Raw genomic sequence first — 24668 nt, 5'->3', positions numbered from 1 at the left:
ACGCCCCTTTTTTGATTTGTAGCAATTTTTATGTGTAAATTGTTGAAGGGTATGTTGCTGCAGGTGCAGTAGGCCTATTTTGGGGTGTGGACCTGGAGCTGCAGCTCCATCAGCCCCATTGTTAATCCTGCTCTGGGAACACACAGCAGCCAAAGGGCAGAGCCTCCCATTGAATGTAACCTGTGTGGGAGGGCGTTTCTCGCCCAATCAGCTGTGGACTGGGTGTGATAGACCTGCTGCTAACCTAATGAGACCTCCTAGCCACGCCCAGCATTAGACACACAGGCACAGAGTCACAAATCTGGGCTACTATATAGGAGATAAGTGGCACTGCTGTCACAATGAAGCAAATACATTTTTTTTGCTCAATTAATAGTGTCATATAGTTTCTAGAAAAGTTATTTTCCTTACAAAATGAAAGGAAAGAATACACAATATTAAATTCCCATATATAATTTCTGGTACCTGTAAAGTTCTGGTTTACCATGTTTGACTTGAAACTTTTCTTCATGCAATTATTAATAAACAATGGCAAATTAATTAATGTGGACAATGTTTTATTCAATAATATTTATCCAGTATTAAAATTATGCATTTCACAGGTTGCAAGTTTAAAATCTTTCCTTAGCCTCTATAAGACATATAATCATACCATACACTTTTTCATGTTCCCAAACTTGACTTGGATACACGTGACAATCTAAAATAGTATAACTAACGCTAATAATTTTGATACATGGAATCTTCTCCTGGGGAAAAACGGAGATAAGACTGCATTTTCAACTGTATAATTTGTGAAAAGCTTAATGGTAATGGGTACAGTTGTTTAAGAATTCTAACATTGTGTTTGCTTTCTTGGCTGGTTCAAGTGACAAAACGTTGTGTGTATAAAATCCAGCTTAACACCAAAGTATTCTGACTGACCGACCAACCAACACTAGTCAGTTATGGCACTACAGTAAAGCAGTTCTATACTGTAAAGGGCCATATACCGTACTCAAATCCTATTGTGTGTGTTGATATTTGCCTGGTAAAAAATAATTCTCCTTTCCACATGGATATATTCACAGCATGGCAATCTAATAAAGCGTTATAATTTAAACAAATGTATTGAAGTTTGCAAACATTTTTTACATTTCAGTGTAAAATCATACATTCCAATAGTAAGACACAATACTGCATTTGTATTCTTTCTTGTTCATTAAAATGGATTCACATTAGTAGGAATATTGCTGATCTGCAAAAAAATAATAATAATGTGGCTATCATTAAGAAGTCATTCATGAATAATAAGTCTAGGATGTAAACAAATATTTTTGAAGGTACATTTTACAATACAAACAATATAAATATATACAGGTTGAGTATCCCTTATCCAAAATGCTTGGATTTTTCCGCATTTTGGAATAATTGCACACCATAATGAGATATCATGGCGATGGGATCTAAGTCTAAGCAGAGAATGCACTTATATTTTATATACACCTTATACACACAGCCTGAAGGTAATTTTAGACAATATTTTTAATAACTTTGTGTATTAAACAAAGTGTGTCTACATTCACACAATTCATTTATGTTTCATATACACCTTGTACACACAGCCTGAAGGTCATTTAATACAATATTTTTAATAACTTTGTGTATTAAACAAAGTTTGTGTACAATGAGCCATCAGAAAACAAATGTTTCACTATCTCATTCTCACTCAAAAAATGCCATATTTCGGAATTTACGTATTTCGGAATATTTGGATATGGGATACTCAACCTGCAATTGTACTTGTTGAAAAGTATGCAGGTTCATGATATTTTTCTTCTTTTGGACTGTTAGCGCCGGGTAAAAATAAAATCAATGAATACACCTGCTCAAATATATGGACTTTATTAAAGTACAATACAAATTAACATATAGCTGTATGTGTTTTTTTACATGCAGTACCGTGTGTTTTATTTAGAGTTATAATTAAGGATAAACATATTTTTCGTTATCAATGCAAAAGAGATTAACGTAATGGTATGCCTGTTCACATAAACAAAAAAAATAGGATTTTAATTACTTACAGGTAAATCCTTTTCTCGTAGTCCGCAGAGGATGCTGGGGTCCACATTAGTACCATAGGGTATAGATGGGTCCAATGGGAGCCATGGGCACTTTAAGAGTTTAATAGTGTGGGCTGGCTCCTCCCTCTATGCCCCTCCTACCAACTCAGTCTAGAAACCGTGCCCGAATAGACGGACATACTTCGAGAGGAGGAAATACACAGATAGTGGTGAGATTCACACAAGCTCACACATAACAAGGCAAACCAGGCTAACCAACCTGAACAACTTCAGCAACAGCTGAACAACAGTACTTAACCAAGTAACAATGCAGTACTTAAACAAGTAACAAGGCAGTATTAAGCCAAGTAACTACTGCAGGAGAAGGAAGCGCTGGGCGGGTGCCCAGCATCCTCTACGGACAACGAGAAAAGGATTTACCGGTAGGTAATTAAAATCCTATTTTCTCTTACGTCCTTGAGGATGCTGAGGTCCGGGTCTGGGACTCAGGGTCGACAGCACAAAGGTCGACACACCTTAGGTCGTCACCAATTGGTCGACACACCTTAGGTCGACGTGGACAAAAGGTCGACAGGAACAAGGTCGACATGAGTTTATTTTTTTTGGTGTCGTTTTCTTCGTAGAGTGACCGGGAACCCCAATTAGTGCACCGCGTTCGCTCGCCATGCTTCGGGCATGGTGCCTTCGCTCCGCTACCGCTTCGCTCGGCACACTTTACCGTTCCAATCGTAGTCCACGTGGATCGTTAAGTATGAAAAGGTTCAAAAAAAGAAAAAAATCGTGAAAAACTCATGTCGACCTTTTTCCATGTCGACCTTTTGTCCATGTCGACCTAAGGTGTGTCGACCAATTGGCGTCGACCTAAGGTGTGTCGACCTTTGTGCTGTCGACCTGGAGTCCGGATACCCTGAGGTCCACATTAGTACCATGGGGATGTACCAAAGCTCCCAGTATGGGAGGAAGAGCGCGGAGGCTCCTGCAGAACTGATTGACCAAACTTTAGGTCCTCAGAGGCCAAAGTCTCGAACTTGTAGAACTTAACAAACGTGTTCGACCCTGACCAAGTAGCCGCTCGCAAAGTTGTAAAGCCGAGACACCCCGGGCAGCCGCCCGGGAAGAACCCACCTTACGTGTAGAGAGGGCTTAACAGATTATGGACATGGCAAGCCAGCCGTAGAATAAGCATACTGAACAGAAAACCTGATCCAGCGAGAAATCGTCTGCTTTGAAGCAGGACACCCAACCTTTGTTGGGATCATAAAGGAGAAACAGAGCGTCTGACTTTCTGTAATGCGCAGCCCTCTTCACATAAATCTTCAAAGCCCTCACAACATCCAAGGACTTTGAGGGAATTGAGAAGTCAGTAGCCACTGGCACCACAATAGGTTGGTTGGTATGAAAAGCCGACACAACCTTAGGAAGAAACTGCTGACGCGTTCTGAGCTCAGCTCTATCTTCATGGAAAATTAAGTAGAGGCTTTTACAGGACAAAGCCCCCAATTTTGACACACGTCTAACAGATGCTAATGCCAACAGTGTGACAGCCTTCCAAGTGAGAAACTTGACCTCCACCTCCTGTAAAGGCTCGAACCAATCCGATTGCAGGAACAGCAGCACCACGTTAAGATCCCAAGGTGCCGTAGGAGGCACAAAGGGAGGTTGGATGTGCAGAACCCCTTTCAAGAAAGTCTGAACCTCAGAGAGGGCAGCCAATTGTTTCTGGAAGAAGATGGACAAGGCTAAAATTTGGACTTTTATAAAGCCCAGGCGCAGGCCCACATCCACCCCTGTTTGCCGGAAGAGGAGAAACCGTCCAAGTTGAAACTCCACCGTAGGAAACTTTTGGATTCACACCAAGACACATACTTTTTCCAAATCCGATGGTAATGTTTTGACATTTCTCCTTTCCTAGCCTCTATCAGGGTAAAAATAACTTTGTTCGGAATGCCCTTCTGAGCTAAGATCTGGCGTTCAACCTCCATGCCGTCAAATGTAGCGGTAATAAGTCTTGATAAGCGAATGGCCCCTGTTGCAGAAGGTCCTCTCGAAGAGGAAGAGGCCTCAGGTCTTCCAGCAGTAACTCCAGAAGATCGGCGTACCAAGCTCTTCTTGGCCAGTCCGGAGCAATGAGGATCGCCTAAACTCTTGCTTTCTTTATGAGTTTTAGAATTCTTGGGATGAGTGGAAGTGGAGGGAACACGTACACGGACCTGAACACCCACGGAGTTACTAGGTTGTCCACCACCACTTCCTGTGGATCCCGCGACCTGGAACAGTACCTCCGAAGCCTCTTGTTGAAGCGGGAGGCCATCATGTCTATTTGAGGTACACCCCAAAGATTTGTCACCTCCGTGAACATCTCCGGAAGGAGGCCCCACTCTCCCGGATGGAGATCGTGTCTGCTGAGGAAGTCCACTTCCCAGTTGTCCACTCCCGGAATGAAGATTGATGACAGTGCCACTGCTTGCTTTTCTGCCCAAAGGAGGATCCTTGTTACCTCCGGCATTGCAGCCCTGCTCTTCATTCCGCCCTTTCAGTTTATGTATGCCACCGTCTTTACATTGTCCGACTGCACCTGAATGGCTTGATCTTATAGAAGATGTGCCACTTGTAGAAGACTGTTGTATACGGCCCTTAGTTCCAGAATGTTTATTGGAAGAATGGATTCCAGACTTGACCACCTTCCTTGAAAGGTTACTCCTTGGGTGACAGCGCTCCAATCTCTGAGACTTGCATCTGTGGTTAGAAGGATCCAGTTCTGAATCCCGAACCTGCGGCCTTCGAGAAGGCGAGGCATTTGTAGCCACCATAGGAGCGAGATCCTGGCTTTCGGCGACAGCCATATTCTCTGGTGCATGTGCAGGTGAGATCCTGACCACTTGTCTAGGAGATCCAGTTGGAAGGACCGTGCATGAAATCTTCCGTACTGCAGAGCCTCGTAGGAGGCAACCATCTTCACCAGAAGGCGAATGAACTGATGAACCGATACCCGGGCAGCCTTCAAGACTGCCGGGACCATTGTTTGTATCATCGACGCCTTCTCCACCGGTAGAAACACCCTCTGCACTTCCGTGTCGAGGATTATCCCTAGGAAAGACAATCTCCTTGTCGGCTCCAAATGTGACTTTGGAAGATTCAGGATCCATCCATGATCCCTGAGCAGTTGAGTCGTGAGAGCAATGGACTGAAACAACCTCTCCCTGGTCGACGCCTTTATCAGCAGATCGTCCAGATATGGAATTATGTTCACTCCCCGTCTGCGGAGTAGCACCATCATCTCTGCCATCACCTTGGTGAACAACCTCGGTGCTGTGGAGAGGCCGAATGGCAGTGCCTGGAACTGATAATGACAGTCCAGCAGTGCAAATCTTAGATAAGCCTGCTGAGAAGGCCAGATTGGAATGTGAAGGTACGCATCCTTGATATCCAGGGATACCAGGAATTTACCCTCCTCCAGACCGGAGATCACCGCTCTCAGACACTCCATTTTTTAACTTGAATTCCATCAAATAAGGGTTTAACGACTTCAGGTTCAAAATTCGGTTTCGGTACCACAAATAGGTTTGAATAGTAAACCTTGCTTTCCAGATGAGATGGAACCGGAACAATGACATTTGCCCTTTCCAATTTTTTTAATGGCTTCCTGTAGGATAGCCCTGTCAGCAAAGCTGGTAAGCCTGATTTGAAGAATCTGTGAGGTGGGAGCTCTTGAAATTCCAGTCTGTACCACTGGGACACAATATCCTGTACCCAGGGATCCAGGCTGGATGACACCCAGATGTGGCTGAAAAGTCTGAGTCTCGCACCCACCTGCCTGCTCTCCAGGCTGAGAGGTCCACCGTCATGCTGAGGATTTTGAGGAAACAGAGCCAGGCTTCTGTTCCTAGGAACCTGCAGGTGCAGGTTTTCTGGATTTTCCCCAACCACCTCTGAAGAAAGTGGTAGGGGCTTTGGACTTCTTAACCTTTGCAGTCCGAAAGGACTGCATTGTAGATGCAGAAAAAGATTTCTTTGGTGTCTGAGTGGCTGAGGGAAGAAAGGTTGACTTACCTGTGGTTGCCGTCGAGATCCACGCATCCAAAGCTTCCCCAAAGAGAGCCTGACCTATGAAGGGTAGGTTCTCCACACTTCTCTTGGATTCCGCGTCTGCAGACCCTTGGCGTAGCCAGAGTCCCCTGCATGCCGAGACAGCCATGGAAGATGTCCTTGCAGTCAGATGACCCAGGTCCTTCATGGCCTCCACCATGAAACCTGCAGAATCCTGTATGTGACGTAAAAAATAAGATTTTACTTACCGATAAATCTATTTCTCGTAGTCCGTAGTGGATGCTGGGGACTCCGTCAGGACCATGGGGAATAGCGGCTCCGCAGGAGACAGGGCACAAAAGCAAGCTTTTAGGATCACATGGTGTGTACTGGCTCCTCCCCCTATGACCCTCCTCCAAGCCTCAGTTAGGTACTGTGCCCGGACGAGCGTACACAATAAGGAAGGATCTTGAATCCCGGGTAAGACCCAAACCAGCCACACCAATCACACCGTACAACTTGTGATCTGAACCCAGTTAACAGTATGATAACAATGAAGTAGCCTCTAAAAAAGATGGCTCACAACAATAATAACCCGATTTTTGTAACAATAACTATGTACAAGTAATGCAGACAATCCGCACTTGGGATGGGCGCCCAGCATCCACTACGGACTACGAGAAATAGATTTATCGGTAAGTAAAATCTTATTTTCTCTAACGTCCTAGTGGATGCTGGGGACTCCGTCAGGACCATGGGGATTATACCAAAGCTCCCAAACGGGCGGGAGAGTGCGGATGACTCTGCAGCACCGAATGAGAGAACTCCAGGTCCTCCTCAGCCAGGGTATCAAATTTGTAGAATTTTACAAACGTGTTCCCCCCTGACCACGTAGCTGCTCGGCAAAATTTTAAAGCCGAGACCCCCTCGGGCATCCGCCCAAGATGAGCCCACCTTCCTTGTGGAATGGGCATTGACAGATTTTGGCTGTGGCAGGCCTGCCACAGACTGTGCAAGCTGAATTGTACTACAAATCCAACGAGCAATAGTCTGCTTAGAAGCAGGAGCACCCATCTTTGGGGGTGCATACAATATAAACAGCAAGTCAGACTTTCTGACTCCAGCCGTCCTGGAAATATATATATATATATATATATATATATATATATATATATTTTTAGGGCCCCGACAACGTCTAGCAACTTGGAGTCCTCCAAGTCCCTAGTAGCCGCAGGCACCACAATATGTTGTTTCAGGCGAAACGCTGACACCACCTTAGGAAGAAACTGGGGACGAGTCCGCAGTTCTGCCCTGTCCGAATGGAAAAACAAATATGAGCTTTTTTTTTTTTTTTTAAGACAAAGCCCCCAATTCTGACAATCGCCTGGCCGAGGCCAGGGCCACAACATGGTCCCTTTCCATGTGAGATATTTCAAATCCACAGATTTGATCGGTTCAAACCAATATGATTTGAGGAATCCCAACACTACGTTGAGATCCCACGGTGCCACTGGAGGCACACAAGGGGCTGTATATGCAATACTCCCTTGACAAACGTCTGGACTTCAGGAATTGAAGCCAATTTTTTCTGGAAGAAAATCTACAGGGCCGAAACTTGAACCTTAATGGACCCCAATTTGAGGCTCATAGACACTCCTGTTTTCAGGAAGTGCAGAAATCGACCTAGTTGAAATTTTTTCGTGGGGCCTTCCTGGCCTCACCCACGCAACATATTTTCACCACATGTGGTGATAACGTTGTGCGGTCACCTCCTTCCTGGCTTTGACCAGGGTAGGTATGACCTCTTCCGGAATGCCTTTTCCCTTAGGATCCGGCGTTCAACCGCCATGCCGTCAAACGCAGTCGCGGTAAGTCTTGGAACAGACAAGGTCCCTGCTGGAGCAGGTCCTTTCTTAGAGGCAGATGCCACGGTTCCTCTTGGAACAGACATGGTTCTTGCTGAAAGCAAATCCCATCTTAGCTCCCGAGGCCATTAGTCCTCTGTGAGCATCTCTTGAAGTTCCGGGTACCAAGTCCCTCTTGGCCAATCCGGAGCCACGAGTATAGTTCTTACTCCTCTACGTCTTATAATTCTCAATACCTTGGTTATGAGAAGCAGAAGAGGGAACACATACACCGACTGTTACACCCACGGTGTTACCAGGACGTCCACAGCTATCGCCTGAAGGTCTCGTGACCTGGCGCAATACCTGTCCCGTTTTTTGTTCGGGCGGGACGCCATCATTTCCACCTTTGGTCTTTCCCAACGGTTCACAATCATGCGGAAAACTTCCCGATGAAGTTCCCACTCTCCCGGGTGGAGGTCGTGCCTGCTGAGGAAGTCTGCTTCCCAGTCGTCCACTCCCGGAATGAACACTGCTGACAGTGCTATCACATGATTTTCCGTCTAGCGAAAAATCCTTGCAGTTTTGACCACTGCCCTCCTGCTTCTTGTGCCGCCCTATCTGTTTACGTGGGCGACTGCCGTGATGTTATCCCACTGGATCAATACCGGCTGACCTTGAAGCAGAGGCCTTGCTAAGCTTATAGCATTACAAATTTGCTCTTAGCTCCAGTATATTTATGTGGAGAGAATTCTCCAGACTTGATCACACTCCCTGGAAATTTTTTCCCTGTGTGACTGCTCCCCAGCCTCTCAGGCTGGCCTCCGTGGTTACCAGCATCCAATCCTGAATGCCGAATCTGCGGCCCTCTAGAAGATGAGCACTCTGTAATCACCACAGGAGAGACACCCTTGTCCTTGGATATAGGGTTATCCGCTGATGCATCTGAAGATGCGATCCGGACCATTTGTCCAGCAGATCCCACTGAAGAGTTCTTGCGTGAAATCTGCCGAATGGAAGCGCTTCGTAATAAGCCACCATTTTTACCAGGACTCTTGTGCAATGATGCACTGACACTTTTCCTGGTTTTAGGAGGATCCCGATTAGCTCGGATAACTCCCTGGCTTTCTCCTCTGGGAGAAACACCCTTTTCCTGGACTGTGTCCAGAATCACCCCTAGGACCAGCAGACGTGTCGTCGGAACAACTGCGGTTTTGGAATATTTAGAATCCACCCGTGCTGTCGTAGCACTACTTGAGATAGTGCTACTCCGACCTCCAACTGTTCTCTGGACCTTGTTCTTATCAGGAGGTCGTCCATTTTCTTTGAAGACGAATCCTCATTTCGGTCATTACCTTGGTAAAGACCCGGGGTGCCTTGGACACTCCAACGGCATCGTCTGAAACTGATAGTGACAGTTCTGTACCACGAACCTGAGGTACCCTTGGTGAGAAAAGCAAATTTTGGGACATGGAGGTAAGCATCCCTGATGTCCCGGGACACCATATAGTCCCCTTGTTCCCAGTTCGCTATCACTGCTCTGAGTGACTCCATCTGGATTTGAACCCTTGTAAGTGTTCAAATTTTTCAGATTTAGAATCGGTCTCACCTAGCCTTCTGGCTTCAGTACCACCCTATAGTGTGGAACAATACCCCTTTCCTTGTTGTAGGAGGGGTAATTTTATTATCACCTGCTGGGAATACAGCTTGTGAATTGTTTTCAATACTGCCTCCCTGTCGGAGGGAGACATTGGTACAGCAGACTACAGGAACCTGCGAGGGGGGAAACGCCTCGACATTCCAATCTGTGCCCCTTTGATACTACTTGTAGGATCCAGGGGTCCTGTACGGTCCCAGCGTCATGCTGAGAACTTAGTAGAAGCGGTGGAGGGCTTCTGTTACTGGGAATGGGCTGCCTGCTGCAGTCTTCTTCCCTTTCCTCTATCCCTGGGCAGATATCTTATAGGGACGAAAAGACTGAGGCTGAAAAGACGGTGTCTTTTTCTGCAGAGATGTGACTTAGGGTAAAAAACGGTGGATCTTCCAGCAGTTGCCGTGGCCACCAGGTCCCATGGACCGACCCCAAATAACTCCTCCCCTTTTATACGGCAATACATCTTTGTGCCGTTTGGAATCTGCATCCCCTGACCACTGTCGTGTCCATAAACATCTTCTTGCAGATATGGATATCGCATTTACTCTTGATGCCAGAGTGCAAATATCCCTCTGCGCATCTCGCATATATAGAAATGCATCCTTTAAATGCTCTATAGTCAATAAAATACTGTCCCTGTCAAGGGTATCAATATTTTTAGTCAGGGAATCCGACCAAGCCACCTCAGCTCTGCACATCCAGGCTGAGGCGATCGCTGGTCACAGTATAACACCAGCATGTGTGTGTATACTTTTTAGGATATTTTTCAGCCTCTTATCAGCTGGCTCCTTAAGTACGGCCCTATCTGTAGATGGTACCGCCACTTGTTCTGATAAGCATGTGAGCGCCTTATCCACCCTGAGGGGTGTTTCCCAACGCGCCTTAACTTCTGGCGGGAAAGGGTATACCGCCAATAATTTTCTATCGGGGGAAACCCACGCATCATCACACACTTCATTTAATTTATCTGATTCAGGAAAAACTACAGGTAGTTTTTTCACCTCACACATAATACCCTTCTTTGCGGTACTTGGAGTATCAGAAATATGTAACACCTCCTTCATTGCCCTTAACGTGTGGCCCTAAAGGAAAATACGTTTGTTTCTTCACCGTCGACACTGAAATCAGTGTCCGTGTCTGGGTCTATGTCGACCGACTGAGGTAAATGGGCGTTTTTACAAGCCCCTGACGGTGTCTGAGACGCCTGGACCGGTACTAATTTGTTCGCCGGCCGTCTCATGTCGTCAACCCACTTGCAGCGTGTTGACATTATCACGTAATTCCATAAGTAAGCCATCCATTCCGGTGTCGACTCCCTAGAGAGTGACATCACCATTACAGGCAATTTGCTCCGCCTCCTCACCAACATTTTCCTCATACATGTCGACACACACGTACCGACATACAGCACACACATAGGGAATGCTCTGATAGAGGACAGGACCCACTAGCCCTTTGGGGAGACAGAGGGAGAGTTTGCCAGCACACACCAAAATGCTATAATTATACAGGGACAACCCTTATATAAGTGTTCCTCCCATATAGCATTTAATATATATGTATATCGCCAAATCAGTGCCCCCCCTCTCTGATTTAACCCTGTTTCTGTAGTGCAGTGCAGGGGAGAGCCTGGGAGCCTTCCCCTCAGCCTTTCTGTGAGGGAAAATGGCGCTGTGTGCTGAGGAGAATAGGCCCCGCCCCCTTTTCGGCGGGCTTCTTCTCCGGAGTTTGTGAAGTCTGGCAGGGGTTAAATACATCCATATAGCCTCAAGGGCTATATGTGATGTATTTTTCGCCATACAGGTATTCTACATTGCTGCCAGGGCGCCCCCCCCCCGCGCCCTGCACCCTCCGTGATCGCTGTGTGAAGTGTGCTGACAGACAATGGCGCACAGCTGCAGTGCTGTGCGCTACCTGAGGAAGACTGAAAAGTCTTCTGCCGCCTGGTTCCGGACCTCTTCAATCTTCAGCATCTGCAAGGGGGTCGGCGGCGCGGCTCCGGGACGAACCCCAGGGCGAGACCTGTGTTCCGACTCCCTCTGAAGCTAATGGTGTCCAGTAGCCTAAGAATCCAATCCATCCTGCACGCAGGTGAGTTGAAATTCTCTCCCCTAAGTCCCTCGATGCAGTGAGCCTGTTGCCAGCAGGACTCACTGAAAATAAAGAACCTAAAAACTTTTTCTAAGCAACTCTTTAAGAGAGCCACCAAGATTGCACCCTTCTCGGACGGGCACAAAAACCTAACTGAGGCTTGGAGGAGGGTCATAGGGGGAGGAGCCAGTACACACCATGTGATCCTAAAAGCTTGCTTTTGTGCCCTGTCTCCTGCGGAGCCGCTATTCCCCATGGTCCTGACGGAGTCCCCAGCATCCACTAGGACGTTAGAGAAACATTTAAATGTCACTTCTATCCATAGAATCTAATTCCTATCCCTGACCACTTTACTTTGGCTTTAGAAATCCATGCACAGGCAATAGTGAGCCTTAATGCCACGCCTGAAGCAGTGTATCAGCGTAGTCTCAATTTTGCGGTCTGACAATTCTTTCAAAGCGGTAGACCCAGGGACTGGTAAAACCACCTTTTTAGACAGTCTCGATACAGAAGTGTCTATTATAGGATAGTTTTCCCACTTTTTCCCATCCTCCTCAGGAAAGGTAAAAACCACAAGAACCCTCTTTGGGATTTGGATTTTTTTCTCCGGGTTTTTTCCAGGATTTTTCAAATAATACGTTCAATTCCTTAGACGCAGGAAAAGTCAGGGAGGTTTTCTTATTGTCTGTAAAGTAAGCCTCCTCGACCTGCTCAGGTACTTTGTCAGTAATGTGTAACACATCCCTAATGGCCTCAATCATGAGCTGAACCCCCTTTGCAAGGGATGCCTCACCCCTCCGGATAACCCCCTCACCTTCTCCCGTATCAGAGTCGGTATCCGTGTCGACTTGCATAATTTGGATAAGAGCACGCTTTTTGGGCATATACCAGGGGAGTTAGAGGACGCTGTGGGAACAGAACCAGACAAAACCTCTACAGATTTTCTCAAAACCTGTGTCTCATTATGATTTATCCTAGATGAAATCTGGGATATCATTCCCTTAAGTGAAGCCACCCACAACGGTTCGGATTCAGAAGGCTGAGATACGATATTACATCCCTGATTATATGGAATGGATTCCTCTAGGGAAGCACAAGAAACAGAGTCCCTGGACATGGTAATGTGAGAAAATGTACACACACACACACACACACACACACACACACACACACAGGAAAATGTCAGACACAGTTTCCCTCAAGTACCTTCAGAGAGACACAGAGTTAATGGAGCCAGCACCCATACAGCACCTCAGTAGGCAGTTATATCATAAAATCCTGGCGCTGACTGTGCAACCTTAATAGACTACACAGTTAAAATTGTGAATAACAACTCCCAACCCCCCTGCTATAACCCCCTGGTACCGCACAGGATAGCTGGAGATGTGTGGAGGGTCAGCGTCTCTGTGTGCTGATCTGCAGGGAGAAAATGGCGCTGGTGAGCTGCTGTATCCGCTCTGAGTAGAAGCTCCTCCTCCCTTTCATGGTGCGTCTTCCCGCACTTTCTGATTACACTGGCCTGAGGTAAATTACACAGCTGGCAGTAGAACACATTCCCTTATAGCCCAGTGACCAGTTTTAAGGGTGTCGCGCTGGCCCAGGGCACCCCTCACAGCGCCGCACCTTCGTACCGCTGAGCCCTCTGGAGCGCAGCCTTAACGCTGCGCTCCTACCCTGATGCAGCCATTCACACCGGCTCCCAGCTTGTCGAGTCGCCGGTAATCTACTCACCACCGACATCTTCTGGCTCTGTTAGGGGGTGGCGGCATGCTGCGGGAGTGAACGGTTGCCTCTGGGGCTAGCGATCATCACCCTCAGGAGCTCAGCGTCCTGTCAGCAGAGACAGTGGCCATTAACCTCAGAGGGTTGGACACTAGTCCCCCCACCTAAGTCCCACGAAACATGGAGGCTGTTGCCAGCAGCCTCCCTGTGCCTAACTCTATTTAAAATAATAAAACTAGAAAAACTCCTATGGAGCTCCCCTAGCTGTAACCGGCTCCTCGGGCACATTTTCTAAACTGAGTCTGGTAGGAGGGGCATTGAGGAAGGAGCCATCCCACACTATTAGTCTTAAAGTGCCCATGGCTCCCAAGTGACCCGTATATACCTCATGGTACTAATGTGGACCCCAGCATCCTCTGGGACGTAAGAGAAAGCACCATTATCCATAGTAAGCATATTTTTCAGTCAAGTATTGCGTAATGCTCTAAAGATGTTACTTGCAGCAACGTGATAAAGACCACATATTAACCACTTAACTGTCTAAAGTTATTTACAAAAATGTCACCAAAATTGTTGATGTTTTGAAATTATCAAAGTATGTTAATAGCTACTTAAACCTGATTCAATGTATTAGTTTAAAAAATGCAAAATCAAGTTTAAATAGCTTCTATTTACACAATGTGGTCATTTAAAAAAATATCTACAATTTGGAGGACATTTTAAAAACTAGATGTGTGTGCGTGTATATATATATATATATATATATATATATATATATATATATAAATAAACACACACCGCCGGCACTCGGTCCGTCCCCTTGGGCTAGCTTGCTCTGGTGTTCTCCACTAGGGTGTTACCCCCATATCCATACCAGCGGCATTTCCGTAATTATGTTGTTTTGATTACACAGTGTTACCGGGGCAACGCGGACGGGACCCACAATGTCACCATGCGACGTCACTTCCGGAGGAAGTGGTCAGTTCAGGTGGGCGGATGACGGGCCCGGAACTGCGCGGCCAGCGGGATCCAGGCATGGGGAAGACGCCACGGGGTGAGTGCACCTATAAAGGGTGGTTGGTTTGCATTGTATTGTTATCCTGATGAAGGGGTTAAGTACCCCGAAACGTTGATTTGATGTTGCAGTCTCCGCACTAAAATCACTTTGCAGTTTAAGCCTCTAAGTGCCGCCTCATTCTTTTGTCGTACACACATATATATATATACACATACATACATACATACATACATACATACACAGGAACACACACACAGTGGTCGAAGTGGAAATTCTGAAGTGGGAGTATGCAAAAGTCAAGGACGTAATTATGCGCGCACGCTCCAGAAAAGGGGGCATGTCTAGTGTAGTAGAACCCCTTATACTATCTAGTTCTGATGCCCCTTTCACCTTATAGCACATGGTACGTGCTGAAATTCACATTGTAGCACACGGTACGAGCCGAAATTCACATTGTAGCACACGGTACGAGACGAAATTCACATTGTAGCACACTGAATGAGCCGAAATTCACATTGTAGCACACTGAATTAGCCAAAACTCACATTGTAGCACACTGAATGAGCCGAAATTCACATTGTAGCACACTGATACCCCTTTTCCACTAGCTCTTTAAAACACGGGTAAATGAGCGGGGGCGCGCATTTATCTGTTATTCCCTAGTGGAAAAGGGTCCCCCTGCAAATTCCCGGATCAATTAATCCGGGAATCCTACCCGGCTAGCTTGCCGGGTTGAACACGTGTTCAACCCGGTAAGCTGTCTAGTGTGAACGGGAGCCGTGCCGAGGCGACACGGCTCCTGTTCACAGTGTTTGGGAGGGCGTCACTAGCAGCGTCACCAACCCGGCAATATGCCGGGTTGTGAGCGCTGTGTGAAAGGTGGCTGTAGCACGGGTCGCAGCCATGTCAGGCGACACGGCTGCGACCCGTGCTACACAGTGGAAAAGGGGTATAAATGAGCCGAAATTCACATTGTAGCACACTGAATGAGCCGAAATTTACATTGTAGCACACTGAATGAGACGAAATTCACATTGTAGTTTCAGGTATGCAAATGCCCCCACAGTGCCAGATCCACAAATGCCTCCACAGTGCCAGGTATACAAATGCCCCTACAGCGAAAGGTATACAAATGCCCCCACAGCGACAGGTATACAAATGCCCCCACAGCGCCACGTCTACAAATGTCCCCACAGCGCCAGCCTGCCAGGTCTACAAATTTCCCCACAGCGCCAGCCTGCCAGGTCTACAAATGCCCCCACAGCGCCAGCCTGCCAGGTCTACAAATGCCCCCACAGCGCCAACCTGCCAGGTCTACAAATGCCCCCACAGCGGCAGCCGGCCAGGTATACAAATGCCGCCACAGTGCCAGTCTGCCAGGTCTACAAATGCCCCCACAGCGCCAGCCTGCCAGGTCTACAAATGCCCCCACAGTGCCAGCCTGCCAGGTCTACAAATGCCTCCACAGTGCCAGCCTGCCAGGTCTACAAATGCCCCCACAGAGCCAGCCTGCCAGGTCTACAAATGCCCCCATAGTGCCAGCCTGCCAGGTATACAAATGCCCCCACACTGCCAGCCTGCCAGGTCTACAAATGCCCCCACAGCATGGCAGAAGAAAACCACTTACTCTGAGTCTGTAGGCTTAATTAGTAGTGAGGATGGCGGGCGGGCTTCAGCGGCGATGTGGGGTGCGGGCAGGCTCCAGCGGCGGTGTGGGGTGCGGGCGTGATGCAGCGGCAGTGTGGGGTGCGGGCGTGATCCAGCGGCGGTGTGGGGTGTGGGCGTGATCCAGCGGCGGTGTGGGGTGCGGGCAGGCTCCAGCGGTGGTCTGGCTGGTGGGCTCCAGCGGCGGTCTGGCGGAGCGGGCGGGCTCCAGTGGCGGTGTGGGGTGCGGACGGGCTCCAGCGGCGGTGTGGGCGGGCTCCAGCGGTGGTCTGGCCGGTGTGCTCCAGCAATAGTCTGGCGGTAAGGGCGGACCCCAGCGGCGGGCAGCTACACGTGGACGTAAACTGCTGCGGCTGCACGTCGTGGACAATGACGTAGTAGTGCTGCTGATATTAGGCTGGCCACTCCTCCCCACCCCTGCAGTGCAAATAAAAAAATATATACTTCCGGGTCTGTGGAGAAGTGGCGGCACTTCGACCACTATATATATATATATATATATATATATATACACAGGTTGAGTCTCCCTTATCCAAAATGCTTGGGACCAGAGGTATTTTGGATATCGGATTTTTCCGTATTTTGGAATAATTGCATCCCATAATGAGATATCATGGTGATGGGACCTAAATCTAAGCACAGAATGCATTTATGTTACATATACACCTTATACACACAGCCGGAATGTAATTTTAGCCAATATTTTTTGTAACTTTGTGCATTGAACAAAGTGTGTCTACATTCACACAATTTATTTATGTTTCATATACACCTTATACACACAGCCTGAAAGTCATTTAATACAATATTTTTAATAACTGTATTAAACAAAGTTTGTGTACATTGAGCCATCAAAAAACAAAGGTTTCACTATCTCACTTTCACTCAAAAAAGTCCGTATTTCGGAATATTCCGTATTTCGGAATATTTGGATATGGGATACTCAACCTGTATATATATATATATATATATATATATATATATATATATATATATATAGTGAGCACATACTTCCCGGAACTCAAATAACCTATCTAGGTCGAAGTATGCTCCGATGCCCTTCTTTAGGGGATTGCACCCTTAGATATGCAGCATTCGGAAGGAGGTGGCACCTCTGGAGACTATACACAAGTAAAACACACCAACATGTGTTTATTCTGTCAATGTAATGTTTCAGGGCTCCTGCCCCTTCATCAGACATTCCAGCCCGCGGTTGCCATGGGTAGGGTTTTTGTATTTATGCATGTATATACCTATAAGAATGTTTTATAATAAGAATTTACTTACCGATAATTCTATTTCTCGGAGTCCGTAGTGGATGCTGGGGTTCCTGAAAGGACCATGGGGAATAGCGGCTCCGCAGGAGACAGGGCACAAAAAAGTAAAGCTTTACTAGGTCAGGTGGTGTGCACTGGCTCCTCCCCCTATGACCCTCCTCCAGACTCCAGTTAGGTACTGTGCCCGGACGAGCATACACAATAAGGGAGGCATTTTGAATCCCGGGTAAGACTCATACCAGCCACACCAATCACACCGTACAACTTGTGATCTAAACCCAGTTAACAGTATGACAACAGAAAGGGCCTCTTAAAGATGGCTCCTTAACAATAACCCGAATTAGTTAACAATAACTATGTACAAGTATTGCAGATAATCCGCACTTGGGATGGGCGCCCAGCATCCACTACGGACTCCGAGAAATAGAATTATCGGTAAGTAAATTCTTATTTTCTCTATCGTCCTAAGTGGATGCTGGGGTTCCTGAAAGGACCATGGGGATTATACCAAAGCTCCCAAACGGGCGGGAGAGTGCGGATGACTCTGCAGCACCGAATGAGAGAACTCCAGGTCCTCCTTTGCCAGGGTATCAAATTTGTAAAATTTTACAAACGTGTTCTCCCCCGACCACGTAGCTGCTCGGCAGAGTTGTAATGCCGAGACCCCTCGGGCAGCCGCCCAAGATGAGCCCACCTTCCTTGTGGAGTGGGCTTTTACAGTTTTAGGCTGTGGCAGGCCTGCCACAGAATGTGCAAGTTGAATTGTGTTACAAATCCAACGAGCAATCGACTGCTTAGAAGCAGGTGCGCCCAACTTGTTGGGTGCATACAATATAAACAGCGAGTCAGATTTTCTGACTCCAGCCGTCCTTGCAATGTATATTTTTAAGGCTCTGACAACGTCCAACAACTTGGAGTCCTCCAAGTCGCTAGTGGCCGCAGGCACCACAATAGGTTGGTTCAGATGAAATGCTGATACCACTTTAGGGAGAAAATGCGGACGAGTCCGCAGTTCTGCCCTATCCGAATGGAAGATTAGATAAGGACTTTTATAAGATAAAGCCGCCAATTCAGATACTCTCCTGGCAGAGGCCAGGGCTAGTAACATAGTCACTTTCAATGTGAGATATTTCAAATCCACCTTTTTCAATGGTTCAAACCAATGGGATTTGAGGAAATCTAAAACTACATTTAGATCCCACGGTGCCACCGGAGGCACCACAGGAGGCTGTATATGCAGTACTCCCTTGACAAAAGTCTGGACCTCAGGGACAGAGGCCAATTCTTTTTGGAAGAATATTGACAGGGCCGAAATTTGAACCTTAATGGATCCCAATTTGAGACCCATAGATAATCCTGATTGCAGGAAATGTAGGAAACGACCCAGTTGGAATTCCTCCGTCGGAACCCTCCGATCCTCGCACCACGCTACATATTTTCGCCAAATGCGGTGATAATGTTTCACGGTGACTTCCTTCCGTGCCTTAATCAAGGTAGGAATGACTTCTTCTGGAATGCCTTTCCCTTTTAGGATCTGGCGTTCAACCGCCATGCCGTCAAACGCAGCCGCGGTAAGTCTTGAAAAAGACAGGGACCCTGCTGTAGCAGGTCCCTTCTCAGAGGTAGAGGCCACGGTTCGTCCGTGAGCATCTCTTGAAGTTCCGGATACCAAGTCCTTCTCGGCCAATCCGGAACCACTAGTATTGTTCTTACTCTTCTTTGCCGTATGATCTTCAATACCTTTGGTATGAGCGGCAGAGGAGGAAACACATACACTGACTGGTACACCCAAGGAGTTACCAGTGCGTCCACAGCTATTGCCTGTGGATCTCTTGACCTGGCGCAATATTTGTCCAGTTTCTTGTTGAGGCGAGACGCCATCATGTCTACAATTGGTCTTTCCCAACGGTCTATTAACATGTTGAAGACTTCTGGATGTAGACCCCACTCTCCCGGATGAAGATCGTGTCTGCTGAGGAAGTCTGCTTCCCAGTTGTCCACGCCCGGGATGAACACTGCTGACAGTGCTATCACGTGATTCTCCGCCCAGCGAAGAATCTTGGCAGTTTCTGCCATTGCACTCCTGCTTCTTGTGCCGCCCTGCCTGTTTACATGGGCGACCGCCGTGATGTTGTCCGACTGAATCAACACCGGCTTTCCTTGCAGGAGAAGTTCCGCCTGGCTTAGAGCATTGTAGATTGCTCTTAGTTCCAGAATGTTTATGTGAAGAGACTTTTCCAGACTCGTCCATACTCCCTGGAAGTTTCTTCCTTGTGTGACTGCTCCCCAGCCTCTCAGGCTGGCGTCCGTGGTCACCAGGATCCAATCCTGAATGCCGAATCTGCGGCCTTCTAATAGGTGAGCCTTCTGCAACCACCACAGAAGTGACACCCTTGTCTTTGTTGACAGGGTTATTCTCAGGTGCATCTGCAGATGCGACCCTGACCATTTGTCCAACAGATCCCTTTGGAATATTCTTGCATGGAATCTGCCGAATGGAATTGCTTCGTAAGAAGCCACCATTTTTCCCAGGACTCTTGTGCATTGATGTACTGACACTTTTCCTGGTTTTAGGAGGTTCCTGACCAGATCGGATAACTCCTTGGCTTTTTCCTCTGGAAGGAAAACCTTTTTCTGAACCGTGTCCAGAATCATTCCTAGGAACAGCAGACGAGTTGTCGGGATTAAATGGGATTTTGGAATATTCAGAATCCACCCGTGTTGTCTTAGCACCTCTTGAGATAGTGCTAAAGCTGTCTCCAGCTGTTCTCTGGACCTTGCCCTTATTAGGAGATCGTCCAAGTATGGGATAACTAATACGCCTTTTCTTCGAAGAAGAATCATCATCTCGGCCATTACCTTGGTAAAGACCCGAGGCGCCGTGGACAATCCGAACGGCAGCGTCTGAAACTGATAGTGACAGTTTTGAACAATGAACCTGAGGTACCCCTGGTGTGCGGGGTAAATCGGAACGTGTAGATACGCATCCTTGATGTCCAAGGATACCATAAAGTCCCCTTCTTCCAGGTTCGCTATCACTGCTCTGAGTGACTCCATCTTGAACTTGAACTTTTTTATGTAGAGGTTCAAGGACTTCAGATTTAGAATAGGCCTTACCGAGCCATCCGGCTTCGGTACCACAAATAGAGTGGAATAATACCCCTTTCCTTGTTGTAATAGGGGTACTTTGACTATCACCTGCTGAGCGTACAGCTTGTGAATGGCTTCCAACACCCTCTCCCTTTCGGAAGAGACGGTTGGTAAGGCAGACTTCAGGAAACGATGAGGAGGATCCGTCTCTAATTCCAACCTGTACCCCTGAGATATTATCTGCAGGATCCAGGGGTCTACCTGCGAGTGAGCCCACTGCGCGCTGTAATTTTTGAGACGGCCCCCCACTGTCCCCGAGTCCGCTTGAGAGGCCCCAGCGTCATGCTGAGGTTTTTGCAGGAGCCGGGGAGGGCTTCTGTTCCTGGGAAGGAGCTGCCTGTTGGTGTCTCTTCCCTCTTCCTCTGCCTCGTGGCAGGTACGACAAGCCCTTTGCTCTCTTATTTTTGTAGGAGCGAAAAGGCTGCGGTTGAAAGGTCGGTGCCTTTCTCTGTTGGGGAGTGACTTGAGGTAAAAAAGTGGATTTCCCGGCAGTAGCCGTGGCCACCAAGTCTGATAGACCAACTCCAAATAACTCCTCCCCTTTATACGGCAAAACCTCCATGTGACGTTTTGAATCCGCATCGCCTGTCCACTGTCGTGTCCATAAGGCTCTTCTGGCTGAAATGGACATAGCACTCATCCGAGATGCCAGTGTGCAAATATCCCTCTGTGCATCACGCATATAGATAAATGCATCCTTTATTTGTTCTAACGACAGTAAAACATTGTCCCTATCTAGGGTATCAATATTTTCAATCAGGGATTCTGACCAAACTACTCCAGCACTGCACATCCAGGCAGTTGCTATAGCTGGTCGTAGTATAACACCTGCATGTGTGTATATATTCTTTTGAATAACTTCCATCTTTCTATCTGATGGATCCTTAAGTGCGGCCGTCTCAGGAGAGGGTAACGCCACTTGTTTGGATAAGCGTGTGAGCGCCTTGTCCACCTTAGGGGGTGTTTCCCAGCGCGCCCTAACCTCTGGCGGGAAAGGGTATAATGCCAATAACTTTTTTGAAATTATCAACTTTTTATCAGGAGCAACCCACGCTTCATCACACACATCATTTAATTCTTCTGATTCAGGAAAAACTGTTTGTAGTTTTTTCACACCATACATAATACCCTGTTTTACGGTATCTGTAGTATCAGCTAAATGTAACGTCTCCTTCATTGCCAAAATCATATAACGTGTGGCCCTACTGGAAAATACGTTTGAATTTCTACCGTCGTCACTGGAATCAGTGCCCGTGTCTGGGTCTGTGTCGACCGACTGAGGCAAAGGGCGTTTTACAGCCCCTGACGGTGTTTGAGGCGCCTGGACAGGCATTAATTGATTGTCCGGCCGCCTCATGTCCTCAACTGACTGTTTAAGGGAAGATAAACCATCACGTAATTCCACAAATAAAGGCATCCATTCTGGTGTCGACCCCCTGGGGGGTGACATCTGCATATTTGGCAATTGCTCCGCCTCCACACCAATATCGTCCTCATACATGTCGACACCACGTACCGACACACACCGCAAACTCACAGGGAATGCTCTAATGAAGACAGGACCCACTAGCCCTTTTGGGGAGACAGAGGGAGAGTCTGCCAGCACACACCACAAAGCGCTATATATACAAGGGATATCCTTATATTAAGTGCTCCCTTATAGCTGCTTTAATATATATATATATATAGCCATTAATGTGCCCCCCCTCTCTGTTTTACCCTGTTTCTGTAGTGCAGTGCAGGGGAGAGACCTGGGAGCCGTTCTGACCAGCGGAGCTGTGACAGAAAATGGCGCCGTGTGCTGAGGAGATAGGCCCCGCCCCTTTTTCGGCGGGTTCTTCTCCCGCTATTTTTCCAGTCAGGCAGGGGTTAAATATCTCCATATAGCCCCTATGGGCTATATGTGAGGTATTTTTAGCCTTGTATAAGGTTTATATTTGCCTCTCAGAGCGCCCCCCCCCAGCGCTCTGCACCCTCAGTGACTGCCCAGTGAAGTGTGCTGAGAGGAAAATGGCGCACAGCTGCAGTGCTGTGCGCTACCTTATGAAGACTGAGGAGTCTTCAGCCGCCGGTTTCCGGACCTCTTCACGCTTCAGCATCTGCAAGGGGGTCGGCGGCGCGGCTCCGGGACCGGACTCCACGGCTGGGCCTGTGTTCGATCCCTCTGGAGCTAATGGTGTCCAGTAGCCAAGCAGCAAATCCACTCTGCATGCAGGTGAGTTTACTACTTTCCCCCTAAGTCCCACGTTGCAGTGATCCTGTTGCCAGCAGGACTCACTGTAAAGAAAAAAACCTAAACTAAACTTTCTCTAAGCAGCTCTTTAGGAGAGCCACCTAGATTGCACCCTTCTCGTTCGGGCACAAAATCTAACTGGAGTCTGGAGGAGGGTCATAGGGGGAGGAGCCAGTGCACACCACCTGACCTAGTAAAGCTTTACTTTTTTGTGCCCTGTCTCCTGCGGAGCCGCTATTCCCCATGGTCCTTTCAGGAACCCCAGCATCCACTTAGGACGATAGAGAAAACATATTAGAAATGCACATGGTCACTATAGTTTTACATATATAGCACTCTTACTTGGTGTGTAATGTATTCTGAGCTAAATGCACTGTTTTAATGTTTTATCACATCTCTATGTTTCTGCTGTATTACAGTGGTTCCCATGGCAACCGCCGGTTGGATGACATCACTTCCTGTTTCGCGGAGGTCCTGCGACCGGAAGATCCCTGCACAGGTAGTCTGGCATGCAGAGGCCATGGAAGAAATGCTGGAAGGATCACACTTATGCTTGTTACTATAAATATGTGCACTTGTTTGCTGTGTGTTATGTCCTGAGGAAGGGGCAAGAGCTCCAAAACGTTACGTTGACAGAATAAAAACATGTTGGTGAGATTTACTTGTGTACTGTCTCCAGAGTGCCGCCTCCCTCCAAATGATATATATATATATATATATATATATAAAATACAGAATTCTCCACAATAGTGAAGAGGATAGCACTCTCCAGAATTCAAGTCCAACCAGTCAAAAAAAGATAATATATTTAATGAAAAAAAGGAGTCAATCTCACAGTTCCAGAGCGAATTCCGACGTTTCGGTCCACACCAGGACCTTTCTTAAGGAGTATACAACGTGGTCAAATAAGCAGCATAACATCTCAGATAAATGGTGCAGGATACTGGAACTACAGATGCTGCCTCACCGGCCCCTGTTAAATACCATAGCTAAATTAGCGCCAATCCCGCCCCCAGTGTCACAGGGAGCGTTGTGGAACGCAGCTTAGCACTTCCGGTTCCGCCGGAAGTGCGCCGCGTCCGCGTTAGACAAGTCTACAACTTCTTTTAAGACCAACGATCGGGAACGAAGCATCCACCACTACGACATGGTTACATGAAAGACGCCCTGGCTGTTACAAAAGCACAGGATGCACTACCTGTAGGGGTATGCTAACAGGCCCCACTTTTCCACACCCTCATTCAGGTCGGCCGATTACTATTAAATACAAACTTCATTGTTCCATGGACCATCTGATATACATACTGGCGTGCCCGTGTGGACTATACTATGTTGGAATGACCACCAGACGCTTCAGAGACAGAATGGCGAATCATAGAACATCAATACACGAGGCTATCACCTCAGGGACTACTGTCTTGCCGGTAGCTCGTCATTTTATGACAATGCGACACCAGGTCTCCGACCTCAGGTCAAAACTTATAGATTGGATTCCCCCACTACCATGTGGCGGTGACCGTACCCTTCTGCTCAAGAAAAGAGAAAGCCTTTGGATCTACAGACTTGATACAATTGCCCCTAGGGGCATGAATGAAAACAACCCGTTGTCTATCTTCTTAAAATAACTTATTATGTACATTATAATTTGTCAACTATATTATATTTGTTGTCATACCATTAATGAAAGGTGGCCATGTATACACACCCTCATATTGGTTCTTTTTGATAGGAGAATGTAATTTTCATTTATGTTTATTTGGATTTTCAATGTTTTCATATTTTTCATTATTATCACATTTTTTCTTGTTTACTAATATCACACCTTTCCTCACTGTAATTCCTGATTTGTGACCACACTGGCCTCTGTTATACCATATAGTACACCAAATTTATTTACATTATTGCAATATGTGCCCTCTATATAT

General features: G+C 47.1%; 1 protein-coding gene across 4 annotated transcripts in view; it reads right to left on the bottom strand.

Annotated features, from left to right (window-relative positions):
• Positions 1–540: 540 nt before the first annotated feature.
• VRK3 (VRK serine/threonine kinase 3) overlaps positions 541–24668 on the bottom strand; it is a 751237-nt gene continuing 727109 nt past the window's right edge. For all 4 annotated transcript variants that reach the window (XM_063945241.1, XM_063945242.1, XM_063945243.1 and 1 more), the window contains one exon: positions 541–1237. The gene's annotated coding sequence lies outside the window, so the exon portion shown is untranslated. The remainder of the gene's footprint in view (positions 1238–24668) is intronic.

This window comes from Pseudophryne corroboree, chromosome 11, assembly GCF_028390025.1.
Source record: "Pseudophryne corroboree isolate aPseCor3 chromosome 11, aPseCor3.hap2, whole genome shotgun sequence".
Taxonomy (NCBI): Eukaryota; Metazoa; Chordata; class Amphibia; order Anura; family Myobatrachidae; genus Pseudophryne; species Pseudophryne corroboree.
This window is presented reverse-complemented; position numbering and strand designations above follow the sequence as displayed.